This window comes from Melanotaenia boesemani, chromosome 17, assembly GCF_017639745.1.
Source record: "Melanotaenia boesemani isolate fMelBoe1 chromosome 17, fMelBoe1.pri, whole genome shotgun sequence".
Classification (NCBI taxonomy): Eukaryota; Metazoa; Chordata; class Actinopteri; order Atheriniformes; family Melanotaeniidae; genus Melanotaenia; species Melanotaenia boesemani.
The window spans coordinates 2,201,151-2,218,215 of record NC_055698.1 but is presented as its reverse complement, the minus strand read 5'-3'; the positions used below and the strand labels follow the sequence as shown (position 1 = coordinate 2,218,215).

Sequence of the window (17,065 nt, the reverse complement as noted above, 5' to 3'; positions counted from 1 at the left end):
ATGAAGCACTTTACATTTGGGAAACACCTCTCAAAGTGCTTCCAGTAAAAACAATTCAACAATTTTCTTGCTTACTTAACTGGTTCTGGGCCACCTTCCATTGGTACTTCACTGTTTACCGAAACAAAGCATCTCGTGATAATTTAGTAACTGTGTATTTTATCAAATGACCTCCATTACTTCCTGTTAACAGTATCAACAGGAAATGAGTTTTCATTTGGTGACCTGATTGCCATGACTGAGTGGACTAAATGGCGCTGCTTCACGGGAGGCCACAGACATAAACTACAGCTCTAACATGAAGTGCTGTTGGCTTCTGGGGGTTTTCCTTGTGGGTGTTGACATAAAAAAAGTTCATTTCCTGGTTGGATTGTGGCTGGAGCAGAAGGCAGGAGTCAGACCTACTAATCAAACAGACTGACTTTATGGCCAAATGATTTTTATATGGACAACAGGGGTCGAGGGCCGAGTGGAGACTTCAGCTTTGGTTATAATGAGGACTACAAGGGCCCATAAAAGTTTATCATGTCACTACGGAAATTACTGTTCTTGTCAATTATGGATTTATTTTTATGTGGATCATTATGATGACCACAGAATTAACATCCATGGATTGTAAACATCTGGTTCTATGTGACTGATAAATTTACTGTTTACAGCCAGACTACACAAACAAATGGCCATGCAGATATTATCCACCAAGGTTGAGATGCAGTTTGAAAACAACTAAAAAGTAATCATAACAATAATAATAATAATAATAATAATAATAATAATAATAACAACGATGATAGTAAAGATTTTTTTTGTCCTGTCCAGCAGGGTAGCAGCTGAATGATGACCTGGCTGCTGTGTTGTGTGAACAAATTTGCCAAGGGTTTAAGGCTCCTCTTAAAATAGGATTTTTTAATTTAAATGATTGTTTGTTTATTTGTGTTGAATTACAGAATTTAAATAATATTGCTGGACCTGACTGGAGGGGACAGGAAAAAAGGAGAAGCGTGAACAGAAATAAAAAAGGAGAGTAGAGAAAAGAAAGAGGAGAGATACAGATAGCAGGCAAAGGCCCTTCAACCCAAACAAACACCTGCTGCGACACCTGCACAGAAACACAACAGAGAATTTCCAATAACTTTTACAGGAAAACAATGATGACAATCATCATGAACTCCTATAAGAGACGAGCAAGCTGAAAAAACAAACATGTATCACAGCAAAAACCAGAATACCAGAAACACACACACACACACACACACACACAAACCAAAACAAAAATATCTCTTAAACCCACAGGACAACGCAGTGACTGTGCCAGCATGCAAAGCATGAGGACTTGAAGACGAGTGTGATCACATAAATGCCACCACCAAAAAGGCTAGAGGCAGACCCAGAGACCCGGGCGATCAGCACCAATCCCAGAGCACATACCCTAGCCACCCCACCATGAAGACGATCCTGGAACCATCAAGAAGGTGGCAGAGGAAGACCCCAGCCAGAGCCCCCGTGGTCACTGGGCACAGGCCTCGGCAGACCAAGGTCAACAACTGCTGATCCCGCTGCTCAGGGCACAGGGCCATAAGAACCCAAAAGCAGCCCCTCCCCTACAAGGCAGAAGGCCCACACCACGCCCAGGAGGACCGGATCCCTTAAAGGACCACCTGGTGGGGACCAGCACTCACATGAATGTTCCAGTCGCACACCCTGGGAACCAAGCCACCATCATTCACTCGCCCCCCAAACACACACACACACACATCCACACAAACATGCTCTTACACACCCACATCATACTTAACCCTCCCCCCATGGCAGTCATCCCCAGTGGGCACGAGGACAGTGAGGCCCAACAGGCGTCTGAAAGCCAAGATCTCCACAATCTCTACAAAATTAATCCCAGTTTTCAAGAAAAAAAGTTTCAGTCCAATTCCTTGTATTCATTTATTTTCTGTACTGGGGAAGCTGGAGCCTACCCCCACATTTAGCAGGCAAGAGGCAGGTAGACACTGGTCACCAGTCACCAGCAGGGCCAACACAGAGAGACAAACAACCGTTCACACTCACTCATAGAGAGAGAGTGACCAATTTACCTCACATGCATGTCTATGGACGGTGCGAGGAAACAGGAGCACTCAGAGTAAACACACCCTTACATGGGGAGAACATGCAAACTCCACCAGTAAAGCCTCTGTTTGAACTTCCCCTCAGCTGGAACCCGTGACCTTCTTGCTGTGAGGCTGCGGTACTAACCACCACACCACCGAGCAGCCATCAAAGTTATAATCCAATTATAATCCAATTATATCAAGTTCAGTTTATGGCCCACATTGTCCAGATCATGATAACTGTGTTCATTAAACCAGTTCATGAAAATTATACTCCAAAGTATGAATGTATTTTACAAAAAAGACGATCCTAGGGTAAGCAGAGCCTCGATCACAACAAAGGGGGACACACCTCCCAAGCAGCGTCTTCGATATGCTGCTTAGCAACGGCGGCGGCGCTGAAGCGGGAGCTAACAGCACAGCGTCTTCTGTCTGAAATGTCACAGGTAACGTAAACCTCCTCCAGGTCCTGCTGGGTGTAATAATGCTAGAGCTGGACTGTATGAATGACATCCATCTCACATTTATATTTAGTTGATGAGGACTGCCAGAGTAAATGAATGTCACCGAGCCGTTACTAGATAGGTGGTGAAAGGTTTACTCCCTTTTGCAATAGTGGAAGCCTGTGAGTTTCGGTAGGATATTTTGGCTCAACTGAAAATTGGAATTGTCAAAATATTATTTTAACCATTATTTATTTCCATGACATTTCTATGGGCAGATGACAAAGATGCTCAACTCAATATACCACCCCCAAAGCAGAGAGAGTTTAACCAACCATTTGATTCCTGTTTGGTATGAGGTTGAAAAGAGCAGTCTGACCTCAGACCTGAAACATCCTCCACCCCGTCTAGCCACCACAGCTGGAGACATCTTCAGTCCTGAAAGAGCTCGCATCCTTCCTGAAAAGGCAAACATGCTCATTTTTCTGCCCAAATCTGCAAATGTGCAACAGTTGATAATTGCTATTGTGTTTTATGTTAAAATGTTCATTAAAGTAAATAAAGAACAGTAAATAAATACATAAAAGTATGAAGGGAGCTGGTTGAAAGCTCCCTGGAATGTTTTGTTGATGGACGCTCAGTCCCCCACCCTCCCCTCACCCTCTTCACGGGCGATGGACTTCAACCTGGATCAGCCCTCAAGGATGCCCCACTATCATCAGGTGGCAGAGACTGTGAGGGAGAACTGGGACAAAGTTCATATGCCCACTTCTACGCACACACATACATGCACCACACTCAAGTACACCACTACAGATACATTCCCCCGTGATTCACTGCCTGGGCTGCTCCTTACCCCGCTCCTTCCACTCCCTGGCGGCGGGTCGACTGGACTGCGCTCGTGTCAGCTGCGTCCGGACTTGCTGTGATGGGAGACCCCCCCCCCTCCCGCCACGTGTTTCTGATGTTGTGATTGTATGAGTTTTGTTCTTTATGTACTGAGGAGTGTTTTTGTATCTCAATAATGGGCCCTTAGGCCCAGTGTGGAGATGCCTTTTTTATCCTCTCCAGCTTCATCTTACTCCCCTAATGTTACCTTTCACCTATATCTAAGTCAAGGAGCGCTGTAGAAACGGCTGCTCCGTCAGTCTGCCTGTTCCTGTTGTGTCATATGTTGTTTTGTCTAGTCTTGGATGGGTTGTACTGAAAACATGAATTTCCCTGCAAGGGATTAATAAAGTATTTCTGATTTCTGAAATCAGATTCTCATATGAACGACAGACACTCAGATTGGTTAAAAGACACAGATAGTTGCTGCCATCACAGGAGTTCAAACACAACCAGAAGACAAGTAAAAACACAGGCCAGCCGATTATGTTTGAACTGAAGTCCAGGACACATCCTCATATAGCCCATCTCTCAGGGAACAATGGTCCCTCTTGGCCTCTGGTGCTCGACCCCTGGAGTGACGTCCATGTTGACTGACCACAGTAGAAGCAATAAAGTCCCTTGATGTGTTTCTATAACTGTATTCATGCCTAGGGGCTCTCAAGATAACAGTCCTGCAAAAACAGCTCTGATCACAATCTTTAATGAAGAGCTGTGTCTTCACAAATGGTCACAATATCATCAATACAAGATTTTTCCATCAGTTTATTTTTATTGTTTTCATTGTTTTTAGTTTTATTTTGATCTTGTTGTTACTTTTAAAGTTTTTAAAGATGCAGTGGAGGTTGCGCTGGTCCGGTGTTTCTGCACTGCAGCCCTGGCTGTGGTGTGGGCCCCGGACCGCCCTGATCTGGGCGGTTCCTGTGGTGACGCCCTCTGTGGTTCTTGGTGAGGTGGCTACTGGTCTGGATAGATCCCCAAGATATGTTTTCCTCACCTCAGCATCAAGCCAGATGTTTATCTCCAGTTCTGTTTTTATATTGATGATTTATATTGAGTCATAGACAGAAAAGTCAGAGTTCGTGTTTGTGCAGAGAGGGGTGGGGTGGGGGTGTATATGTGTGCTGTGTGGGTGTGAGTGTGATAATGTATGCGTGAAAAAGAACGTGATCCGTTGTGTGTTCTTGAACTTTGATGTTTAATACTTGAGTACGTGAAGGTTTGTGGGTTTTTATATGTTCTTTTTATATGTTCAAAAGTTGTTTTTATTATGTAAAGCACTTTGAGCTGCTTTTGTATGGAAAGTGTTTTATAAATAAAGTTCAGTTTGATGTGTTTAAAAGTGTTTAAAAGTGTGTTTACCAGAGTGAGTGTCTCCTCTGTGAATGCAAAAATCTCTTGCATATGAATTTTTATACATTAGAAAAAAAATATTTGATTGTGTGATTACTGATGTGCCTAAATCTCAAACCTTAACCCTTAAACCCCAAGCCATTTTTTAAATGTAGAAAATGTGTGTAGAAGCTCAACCTAGCTGGTTAAAAAGAGTGGCCCTCATGTTTTAACCCAGACCAACCCACCACATGGACCATCACACCACCCATCTTTCAGCTCCCTTATACACACAAAACAATAACAACAACAACAACAAAACTAAAAAAAGAGAGAAAGTTTTAGGTCTTTTACAGAATATGAGCCATTTCCTGCTGGTTAGATTTCTACAGGTGAATACCCCCTCCACCTCCACGGCATTTTGTAATGGGGGGTGGCGGGGGTGATCCAGAAAGTTCTGTAACATCGAAGGTTCAGAATGGATAAAATATACATTTAGGCTTTGGGGGGACTTTCCTTTTTCTTTCTAGATAATGATCCAATCAGATCCAGAGTGAATGATTTTCAGAGAACAAGGCACATTTCTGTATTGACATATGGACAAAAATCTCGATAAATACATTTTTAAAGTCTTTCCTTTTTGCATATTGTCCATAACACCTACACACAAGCTGCCTCTAACATCATTATTAGACTAAAATCTATCATCCAGTCAATAATAAATAATAAAGTCAGAAAGCAGCCAGCTGACTCACTGTTAATGTTGATGATGATAAATTAGATTAATTTAAAAACTATATTAAACCATAGTTTTAACCAGTGAACACGTGTTAACCAGCTGTTTTCCTGGTGGCAACATTGACGTCATTATGAACTAATTTCACCCGAATTTGTTCATGGAATGAGACAAACTCAGTGATCTGAAAGCTGTGCAGCTCATCACAACTTCTCCTGTGATTCAGAGCTGCATTCATCATCATCATCATCATCATCATCGTCAACAGCCACTGGAGCTGATGAAGGCTCTGCTGTGGAAAACATGTCAGTGGGTTTTGCACATTTACCAGCGTGTGCTTGCAGTGGTTTATTTTTTTCATCATATGTTCTTCACAGCTGCTTTTTGCTTCCTCTCGTCTTGTTTCTGACATACCTGCATCCACCAGCACAAAGTCAGCTACAAGTGGTTTAATCTAACTGGATCAGCCTGTGTCAGTTAAAAAAATTTAACCAATGGGCTGCTGAGCAATGTGTTTCATGGGCCAGCGGTCAGGAAATAAAGTCCTGAGCTGACTTTCTTTTGTTTTTTGGACAACTGAAGGGACCAAAAGGAGGGACTGGTGTTTAAACAGCTGATTGAGCCAGTCCATCAACTTACCTGCTAATCTGAGAGTTTTTATTTTAGTGTAATGTTGATTCTTTTGCTTTTGGATTGAAATGAAGACATCCAGAAATAAAATGACTTTAATCTAATTTTACTGGGTTGTTAGAAAACTCATACAAGTGTAAACATATGTTAAGACCTCAATGTACAAAAACTATTAGCATGAAATTAATTTCAGAGTAGGATGAGCTGATCTTGTGAGTGTAATCATTGCTATTCAGACTCAAATTGTGATAAAAGAATTACACTAGATTAAATTACATCGGACGATAATGGTCTTTGGAAGAAGAGGGAGTCACTGCAGAAACTGAACAGTAAGTGGATTAAGGAGTCATTTTATAATGAATGAGATACCTGCAGAGACAGGAAATTTTTCAATTACAATTATCCAAAAGTTAATTTTTGTGCTCTCAGAGAGGATATGCCAGTTTATTCCTTCTAGTTGTGTGAACATGTTTGAAGGAGCTTCAGTGATGTTAAAATACCTTTACTGTAAAATGTTTTTGCAGACAATAGGGCCAAAAATGTCACGGTGCTCCAGTATGTTTTCTTGTCACAGTAATTATCCTGCTGTGGAGAGCATGCAGTCTTTAAGAGCCCTTTTTCTGTCAGAGCAAAATGTACCACTGTATTAGGGCTGTAATTGTAATGATTTTAGTGGAGCTCTGCAGCAGAAAATTATAGTATCTATTGTCTGAATCTCCAAGACAAGAACACAGCTATACAAATAATCTGCTTTGTTTTGCATTTTCATAAGAAAAAAAAAAAAAAAGAATGGTGGAACTATTACTGCGTTGCACTTCAGATACTAAGATCAACATTAATCGTATGTGCAGTGGGAGGAGAAAGCTTTAGGTTATGGCTGGGCTATGACAAACACCTGGGATTATTGTTAGTGGAACAGTACAAATACTTTGGTATGGTTTTAGATAATAAGCTGAAATTTTATGCCAGTGAGGAGGCATTGTCTAAAAAAGCCCTCAAAGTCAAAGTTACAGGTTTTTAATGGGGACAGAAAAATTACGTTTAAATATTTGGAGGCCTCCCACAGTCCTCCCTACCTGCTGTATATGAGCAGCAGGTGGTGTGGAAAGCTAAAGGCATCATAGAAAACTGAAAACAATCCTCTGCATAAAGACTTTGAACTGCTTCCCTCAGGCTGCCACAGAACCACAGGACTTAAAACTAGAAGAATAAAACACTCCTATGTTCCCAGAGTATGAGAATTTTGAAGACCATACACCAATATCAGTCTAGGATAGTGAATCAGTCGCACTTGAGTGTTAAAACATTTCCAGAGACTTCCATAGTCTTATCAAGGAATTCTTGAATCAGCAAGTTTAAATGAGCAAGCTCATGTTTTCTCTTGTTTGTAGTCATTATGAAATCAACGATTTCTGAACATAGTAAGAGCACATGCCAGTACGGACTACCAGGTGGACTATGGTGAGCAGTTAAAAATGGCAAAAGTCTGAATAGGCACCATTTTTCACTGGCTGATCCATCTATGTTAGAATTTCAAATAATTTCTGATTTGTTTGGTTTGTCATTCATCCCATTGTTTACATGTTTTCAGCTCATCATTAATTTCATGTATGGTTATGTGCTTTTCATTACGAGCTTTTACAAATGACCAACTTCATTACAAGAGCAATAACTCCCTCCAGCAAGTCATGCATTACCTTTGGAGGAACACACTTTTTCCACATCAAAGTAAGGCAGTGCATCAAATGTACAGTTACTATAAACTCCGTACAAAGCAGCAGTCATTTTTCACACAGTCTGTGTGGTGTTTATGTACTTAAGGTCCTCACAAAACGCTGGTTGTGTCTCTGAATGTGAAGCCATACAAAACAGATATTTAGCCAGTATTGAAAGAGATATCACATGAGCACAGAGGTCGTCACATGAAATGGCTGCTAGAGAAGCGTGAATTGTGCGCTCTTCTTCATCAAAGTGAAACCCTCTGTGGATAGCATCTTCAGCTTAGTTATCAAGGGTTGAAGTTTAGTTTCAAACCCACACTCTTTTAAATGTGAGTAGTGACCCAATAACGGGGCAATAAGTGGAAGTTCATAATTTATCCCTTCACTGTTTGCAGTTTTTATTCACCCTCTAGCTGCTGCTATCAGGCTAAATAAAGATATTAATGGCATCCAATGACAATTAACTCATTTCCAGATTATGATATAAGAAACTTAGGTATCGACATTTTCTCAAGGCTGTCAGAGCTAACAAAACTAAACTACGTTCAGTTTTTAAAATCTATCAAAGACGATCTCACATGCTGGAACTCCCTACATCAATCATGGTACCCATAAAACCATCCCCTATGTGGTTTAAGTCATTAGACTTTTACATCTCTAAGTTTCTTTGGAAGAACAAACCACCATGTATTAGCTTAAAAACTCTAAGATCTGCCTGACTTCCATTATAGGAAGGTTACAGTAATCAAGATTCAGTCTTCACACCCATGTGGAACAATCCTGGCATCCTGCAAAACAAAACAATGCTGAACTTTACTCAATGGAACAAGCACGGAAAAAAGTACTTGGAGGATATAATTATAAATGAATCATTAATTTTATTAGACATATTCCCTACACAATATGGAATCAGCAGCAACAATTTTTTAGAATATCAACAACTCAAGTTTATAATAACTAAAAAATGTAATCTGAACCTAACAGATTTGCATCTTCCTATTAGGATAGCAGATGTCTTAATTTCAGCACCCTCAAGTTACTATCAAAAACAAACCAGATGACTACATGCTTGCTCTGTGGTTCTGTTCACCAGTACAAAAATTATGGCTTGAGGTATGCAAAAAATAATCAACATGGCTCAAATGTACAATTCCAGTTTACCCCACTCTATCCATACTAGGTCACCTGGGTGATATTAATATGGAAATTGACACGGCACATGTTGTCTTTACTGCCTTATGTATCGCAAAGAAAATTATTCTCATGAATCAGAAGCAAAAGAACAACCTAAGCATTAATAAATTCAGAAATCTGTACATCAGTCATGGTCCTCAGAACATCAGCTAGATGAATTTCATTCTTTCTGGTCCGCTGTGATTAGCACCTCTCACTAAACTCACTTCCTAAGTTTCCTTTTCAGTGGTCCGAAAGCACGGAAAATGCTTTCCTGGAACTTAAGAACTGGTTCACCTCTTTTCCTGAGTTTCCAACAACTGGATCCTTCGCAACAGTTGGTAGTGGAGGTGGATGCCTCTGACAATAGAGTTAGCTTTTGAGAAATGGACACTGGTTAGAGGGACTGATCCTGGAGTATATTAAATCAGCAAAGAGCCTAAACCACCAACAGGCCTGGTGGACACTGTTGTTTGGTCGCATTAACTTCTCTATTACTTTCAGGCCAGGTACCACGGATGTCAAGCCAGACAGTTTAGCCCTGAAGAACCTCCTGATGATCCAGACTTCATCCTGCCTGCTTCATGTCTGGTGGCTGCTGTGACCTGCGAGGTGAAGCAAGATGTCAGAGGCCTTTCAAAACCTCCCAGATCCAGGTCCAGGCCCACCAAATCGAATGTTCGTGCCTGATACTGTCCGCTCTTAGGTTATCCAGTGGGGCCACACTTCCCGAGTTGGCTGTCACCCTGGAACAGCAGCAACATGTCACTCACCCAGAGATGCGTCTGGTGGTCCATGATGGAAAAGGATGTTAGAGAATATGTGGCAGGCTGTCCTACTTGTACTTGAAGAAAAACCTCCACTCAGGCCCCAGTCAGACTTCTTTGCCTGCTCCCTGTGCCTGAAAGGCCTTTGTCCATTATTGTATTGGATTTTGTCACCAGCTTACCACCTTTCAGAGATAATACCACCATCCTTACCATCACTGACAGATTTCTTTTAAAGCAGCCCATTTTGTGGCGAAACCTAAGCTGCCCACTGCGTTTGTTTTCTGTCTTCATGGAATCCCTGCAGCTATACACTTAGACCAAGGACCCCAAGTCATCTCACAGGTATGAAAGGCCTGCAGAGCTTTGGTACATCCATCAATCTTAGTCCGGATTCCAACCTCAGACCAATGGCCCAGTGGTACTTTCACAAATATATTCATGTTTTGCTAGCAGTACAAAAACGATAAGTTTTATTTAGCCTTGATACGCCCCCCTTCACCTGCAGACAAACAGGATCTGACATTGCCTATAAACTATGGTTGTTGATGAAGTTGCCGGATAAAAGAGAAATAACGTGGATAAACATTGGCCTGCTATTTTCAAAGCGGAGAGCTAAAGAGGCTACAATTTGACTCAGATTTAGCTCTTCTCTGGGACAGGTACGAACAGCATAAATGTTATAAGTTACTTGGACATATTCCACAAAATAGTATATTGTTTTGCTCAGTGTTTGCACTTTGCATATTAATTTTCAGACGAGACGAGTTGAGAGTGGGGATGAGAGATAGCGGGAGGTGTGGAGCACAACACACTTTGTTTTCGTTTACAGGCAGTGTATAACAGCAAACCTTGCAGTGAAACAATTTAGCTTTTTGCCCCTTTAAAGCTAAATTAATGTGACTCAACTTTGAGCAATATTTGTACTCATGTTCCCAGCATATATAATAAAAAAGCACAGATTTTGTACTTATTTTAGCACCAGGTGGGTTCACATTTAAAAACTCATCTCCATCCTCAAGTCTTAGAGTGATTATTTTGGAAAATGAAAGCTTAAAAAACATGCCATCACTGACTGGTCAGATCATGATTTTGATTTCTGTGGTTATCCAAAACAATCGGTTCCCACACATACTTCACCTGACAGTGGTTGTTTTTTGTTTTTAACATATGTGTGACTGAAACACAAGAATAACGACCAATTTTCATTCCTGAATCGTCTCTTACTGTGTAACTGATGGGTTCTGTCATGTTCAGTTTTGATTTGCAGAGTTTATCATGAATGGTGACTGAATTAACCCAGAAAGGCCTGACCCATGAAAAAATGATAAGAAAATAGTGGTTTTCTGCTTCTGGGTATCTATTAGGGGACAGAAGACAAGTATCAGATTGTGTTCAACAGGATTTTAATCAAAGTTTATACCATAAATTGAAGCAAAATGTCTCAGAAACTGTATGTGACAAATATGTCACGTCAGGTTCTTATGGGTTAAATCACATGCTTTCCGGAAAAAGTCTGAAGCAGACAAAACCTGCTCAAGTTCTGGACAATGTGGAAACCATTCTTATCCAAATGATAAGAAATAAATCAGGCATAGTTTTCTTTGAAAAAACCACAACAAACTCTTCAGATGAACAATGCCTTACTGGACAGAGAGGGAAAGTTTTTCATTTATAAAATGTGGAAATGAGAGCACATCTGATCGCAGGAACAATTTTACAATTGGATCCATCTGTGATTCATAAAACGTTTGTATCTGATCTATTCCAGCGTACGAATAATCAGGTCTCGATAGATGCAGCAGCTGAAATCCATTGTTATTTACATGTTACGCTCCTAATTATTCGTGGTCCAGAGGCCTCACCCAGTAAGGTCAAACCAAGGAAAGGAGACGTCCTGCCAAAAAAAGAAACTTTTCAGAGACTGAGAAAAAAACCTCACTTATGAGGTGGAAGAGAATAGATGTGCTGTTTGGCAGCATAAAAATGGAATCAAAGGCACAAATGTTACATGGAAGAGGATCACGGAGGCAGTTATAAGCCTGAATCGACTCTGGCTGAGGTATGAATACAATTCTCAATATGTAGCCTATATATTCCCATGATGTTTTATTAATTTTATTTATTTGTAATTTGGATAATAGCCCATGCCTGGTAACTAAAGTCAAATTTCTTTACTTTGCTCATTTAAAAATATATCATGTTAGAGACATATACTTAGAGATATATACTTGTTAGAGACAGCTCCTACTTTTTGGATCAGCTCCTGTCTCCTCCATATAGTCCCCAGAGGAGGCTGTGGTGTGCCCATTTCCCCAGGCATCCAGAGCTTGGTGTGCAGGACTGCACAGGACAGAATTATGTTGCAGACATTATTGGGAGAGTACAGCAGCATTCCCCCACTGGTCTGAGACACATCCACCTGCCCTTCAGCAATCTGAAGCTCCATTGTGTTGAACCTGCACTCCTGTTCTGTGGCAGGGTTTGCCAGCGCGGTGATGAAATGCTCCAAGAGTGAATATAGGTTTGAATTTGTTTGCAAACACTGATTTCTGTTCGTATTCATCATGGTTGTTTCACATTATAGTGTATAATGATTTATGGGCCAATATAATTTGAGCTATTACAATTGTGAAGTGTGGACTTAGGCTGTTTATCATACTTGTTATTGTCCTAAATCCTTTTTTGAATGCGTCAGTGTGCACTCCAAGCGGCATCAGTAAGCTATTTCATTCAATTTTTGGGGGAATCTGTCTTGCTTTTTTGCAAATGGATTGGTTCTGAGGATTGAATATGATATTGAATATTTAGTGTGGCCCTATCTTCTTTTGTCATCCGCTTGTTCATTTTCTTCAGCTGCTTTGAGGACACACTGCACACCATGCTGCGATGCAGCAAGATTTAAGAAGTCTGTGTTGGCATACCTTTTCTGCATGTGTCATATTCTTAAGAAGTTGTTCTTGACATCTAGCCTCCTTGACAAAGTCAGGATGTCCAAACGGCCCAAGGTCGCTGCGGTCACATTCTGAATTTCAGAGTGAATCTCAATGTCACATTAGACAGGATGTCATAGGGATGATGCTTAGCGATTGAGTCTTTGACTGTATGTCAAGATGTCGTTGGTTCCAATCTGGGCCTCCTCTATGTTCCTAAAGTTCCCCTTGAGAGAAATGGATTATCTTCTGGTAAACGTGTCCAAGGACTGCGTTTCTGCAAAAGTCTGAGTAAAACTACAATGGACCAGTGAAAGTTCCACATCTGCTTTTGATGGTTTGTTCTATTTCTTCAAGGTATCCCTTTGAAATTCTGTTCATCTGCTTTAACACTAGAAGTCCCAGAGAGGGGTCAATTGACCTTTCTACCTTTACAACCCAGAGATGGGTCGATTGACCAGTAGGATTTTAGCTAAAATCCTGTCCTAAGCTGCGAACAGCTTCTTTTGTTTGTAGACGAGTCAATTACTGGCACACCCCAGGAGGGCGCATACTTAGGGGAGACACTGTAGACTCTTGAAACTGGACTGTCAACTTTTGCCCAAAGCTTGGCTTGAGACACTGCTTGGTCCCCTGAGTATGAGATTGGAGTAGACCTCAAACAGATTCAGAAAGGTTTTCCTGCATTCTAGTATATTTCAAATAATTAAAAATATATTTGATATGATATATGATATATACCTCCTCGACACATTTGTGTGCTTTTAGAAGAAAAAAAAAAAGATAATCATTGTGGGCCTTCAATAAAAAAGCAAACAATTTAGAATGATATGACAAAATGATGAATTCATATTTTTTAAAAAAATCACTTTAAAAGGTCCAGCTCTCCTCTTTTCATACAAATGAAAAAATACAAATTTTTCAGAATTTTTTACCAATTTTTCAAACTTTCTAACCCAATGTTCATGTACCTTATGTCCAAAAAGCCCAAGCAATGAACAATTTGAATATTTAAAATGAACATTTTTTGATTGTGGTGGTACAGGCAGGGTCTGTGAGTAAAATGTCCAGAAGCATTAGTGTCTAAGTCAAGAGGGCATAAATGTCAACATGACAAAGATATAAAAGAACAACTGTGAATTTTTTCCAATGCTTTTTATTTTTGTCATAAAAAAAACAACAAAACAGTTAAAATAATGCAAGTAATGAAACAATTTCACAAATATTTACACAAGGCTACAGTGGCATGCCCTTGTGTGAATGGCTTTTCTGCTCTTTCAGCAGTCCGTCTGTGCTAAGTCCAAACATGCTTGGCACTTCCATGGTATCTCCATCCTGCATTTGCCACATGTGTATTTGTAGCAGTCAACACATCTTACAGTTGCGCAATTGTTCTTGCATCGATGGTTGACCTGACATTTTGCCCTTTTCCCAGGGCTAGGTGTGGGAGGTTGCTGCTGAAGCAGTTGCTCCTTATGTGCCTTCTTCTGACTCACATGAGAGTTGGCCAACTCTTTCGCGAGCTCAACCAGGAAGTCCACTCTTCTCTCCTGCACTCCGGTGCATTCCTTATGAAGAACATGAGCGTTCCGTGCCGCCATGTCGATCATGTTGTAGAACACGGCGACTGGCCATCTCCGTGTTCCTGCACGCACGCTGTACTCCCGCACCATCTGGTCCATCACATCCACACCACACTTTGTGGTGTTGTATTGTGTGACAGTGTTTGGCTTCCTTTTGGTGGTATTCTCAGTCTCAACCACATTGTGCATGCTGCTGAGAAGATAGACAGTCTTTTTCCGTTTCGGCGCATATACTGTGAGTGTTGCACCAGTGGTGGAAAACACTCGAGTGGTGAATTTAGTGTGGTCCTTCAGTCTAGTTGACTGAGGAATTTCCCGGCGAATCTTGTTGACTGTGCCAAGGATGGTGGTTTTCCGGCTAAGCAGTCGTTGCGCAAGGGACAGCGATGTAAAAAAATTGTCTGTTGTTACAGTTCTGCCCTTATCCATGAACGGCTCCATCAGCCTCATCACTACACTCTCAGAGAGTCTCTCTCCACTGGGACGACTGGGGTCCTTGCCAAGATATGGCAGGATATTGCAAATGTACTTTGATTTCAAGTCACAAGCCAGCCAAAACTTAATGCCAAATTTGTCCGGTTTTGTTGCAATGTACTGCAGAAAACTGCAGCGAGTCTTTGTCGGGAAAAGCTGTTCATCAATAGTGATGTGTCGACCAGGGTTATAAGATCTGATGCAGTTATTGACAAAAGATTCCCACAGATTAGAAATTGCAGCAAACTTATTTGTCTCCACTCGCTCACTGCGTGTGAACATGTTATCAAAGCGTAGGTGTTGCATGATGTTTTGGAAGCGCTTTCGGGCCATAGTAGCAATGATTCGTGGGTTTCCCAGCTCTGCTGACCAATTGTCACGTAGTGATGGAACTTTCTTCACCCCCCGCAAGATAATAATTGCAATAAATGCCATTAGTTCTGGGAGGTTCATGAACCAATCTGCCTGCTCCTTTTGCCGTGCATGCTGAATGGTCCATTCTTGAATGCTACGAAGCATTTCAAGTGTTATAAAACAGAAGAAGCTTTGAAGACGAGTCCGGATACTTCTTCTGGCCTTAGCAGTTGGCTCTCCATCTGTGCCGTATGGTTCTATTGGGGTGAAATTGAGACATGTCCCCAGCTGTTCTTCATGCCACACTGTGCCATCTTTAGCCATCTCTGTCCTCTCACTTCCCAACCGAGCCCTCTTTTCTGGCAGTGGAGCAGTCTCATCATCTGCAAGGTAAACAATTTCACAATTTCAGAGGACGAAAATAGGATGTTTTGGAAATAAGATTAAAAAAATCCTTTATTTGTACCAAAATGGAGAAATTCCAGTGTTGCAACTCACAGTACAGGACAAAGCAGAAAGAAAGAAATTTGTCATACCAAAAAGTTCAATAATAGTTTCAAATCTTACCTGAAGACTGCTCAGAGTCAGAGTCCGAATCCAGCTGAATTTGTATCTCTTCTCCATCTGAGTCACAAGGGTTTGTATCGCTGAGGATCAGGTCCAATGCCTGCTGAGTTGTAAGCCGCCTCTGCATTTTGCTTCCTTCTATTTGTTCGAGGTGAAGCTAGCTACTATTTATCCCCCTCAGCCCACCATCCCCCACTGCCACAGAATTTACCAGACGTTTCAAGGTAACAAGGAGGGGCTGGATGCAATGGGTGCATTCCTCAGGTAATGGCTGCATTTACAAATGAAGAGATGCTAATTTTTGCCAGCAGAGTCGTCAGTTTGGACTAAAGGTCTTTCGACCCTTCTCTGGGACTTTAGGGAGACATCAAAATTCCTGGGACTTCTAGTGTTAAATAGCATTTTAGTGTGTCCCTATGTTGTTTTGTCGTCCACTTGTTCATTTTCCTCAGTTGCTTTGAGGACACACTGCACACCATGCTGCGATGCAGCAAGATTTAAGAAGTCTGTGTTTGCATACCATTTGTGCCTGTGTCATATCTTTAAGAAGTTGTTCTTGACATCTAGCCTCATTGACAAAGTCAGGATGTCCAAACGGCCCAAGGTCGCTGCGGTCACATTCTGAATTTCAGAGTGAATCTCAATGTCACATTTGACAGGATGTCATAGGGATGATGCTTAGCGATTGAGTCTTTGACTGTATGTCAAGATGTCGTTGGTTCCAATCTGGGCCTCCTCTATGTTCCTAAAGTTCCCCTTGAGAGAAATGGATTATCTTCTGGTAAAAGTGTCCAAGGACTGCGTTTCTGCAAAAGTCTGAGTAAAACTACAATGGACCAGTGAAAGTTCCACATCTGCCTTTGGTGGTTTGTTCTATTTCTTCAAGGTATCCCTTTGAAATTCTGTTCATCTGCTTTAAATAGCATTTTAGTGTGTCCCTATGTTGTTTTGTCGTCCATTTGTTCATTTTCCTCAGTTGCTTTGAGGACACACTGCACACCATGCTGCGATGCAGCAAGATTTAAGAAGTCTGTGTTGGCAAACCTTTTCTGCATGTGTCATATTCTTAAGAAGTTGTTCTTGACATCTAGCCTCATTGACAAAGTCAGGATGTCCAAACAGGCCAAGGTGATTCAGGCTGCAGACTTCCATGCAGTGTGGCCACAAAATCAAACATTGCTAACAATCTGTGGGGGTGTAGCTCAGTGGTAGAGCATTTGACTGCAGATCAAGAGGTCCCTTGTTCAAATCCAGGCACCCCCTTTGTTCCACCAACTCCCTTTAAGAGATACAGGTGTAACATTGTCCAACGTCTTCTATCATGATGAATAAGGTCTTAGATCTCGGTTCCTACAAAGGTTT

The 17,065-nt window shown here is 41.3% G+C and overlaps 1 non-coding gene across 1 annotated transcript; it reads left to right on the top strand.

Annotated features, from left to right (window-relative positions):
- The first annotated feature begins 16,894 nt into the window (after window positions 1-16,894).
- Window positions 16,895-16,966, top strand: trnac-gca. Its single transcript has one exon. It is a non-coding gene; the product is annotated as a tRNA-Cys (tRNA).
- The last annotated feature ends 99 nt before the right edge of the window (window positions 16,967-17,065 follow it).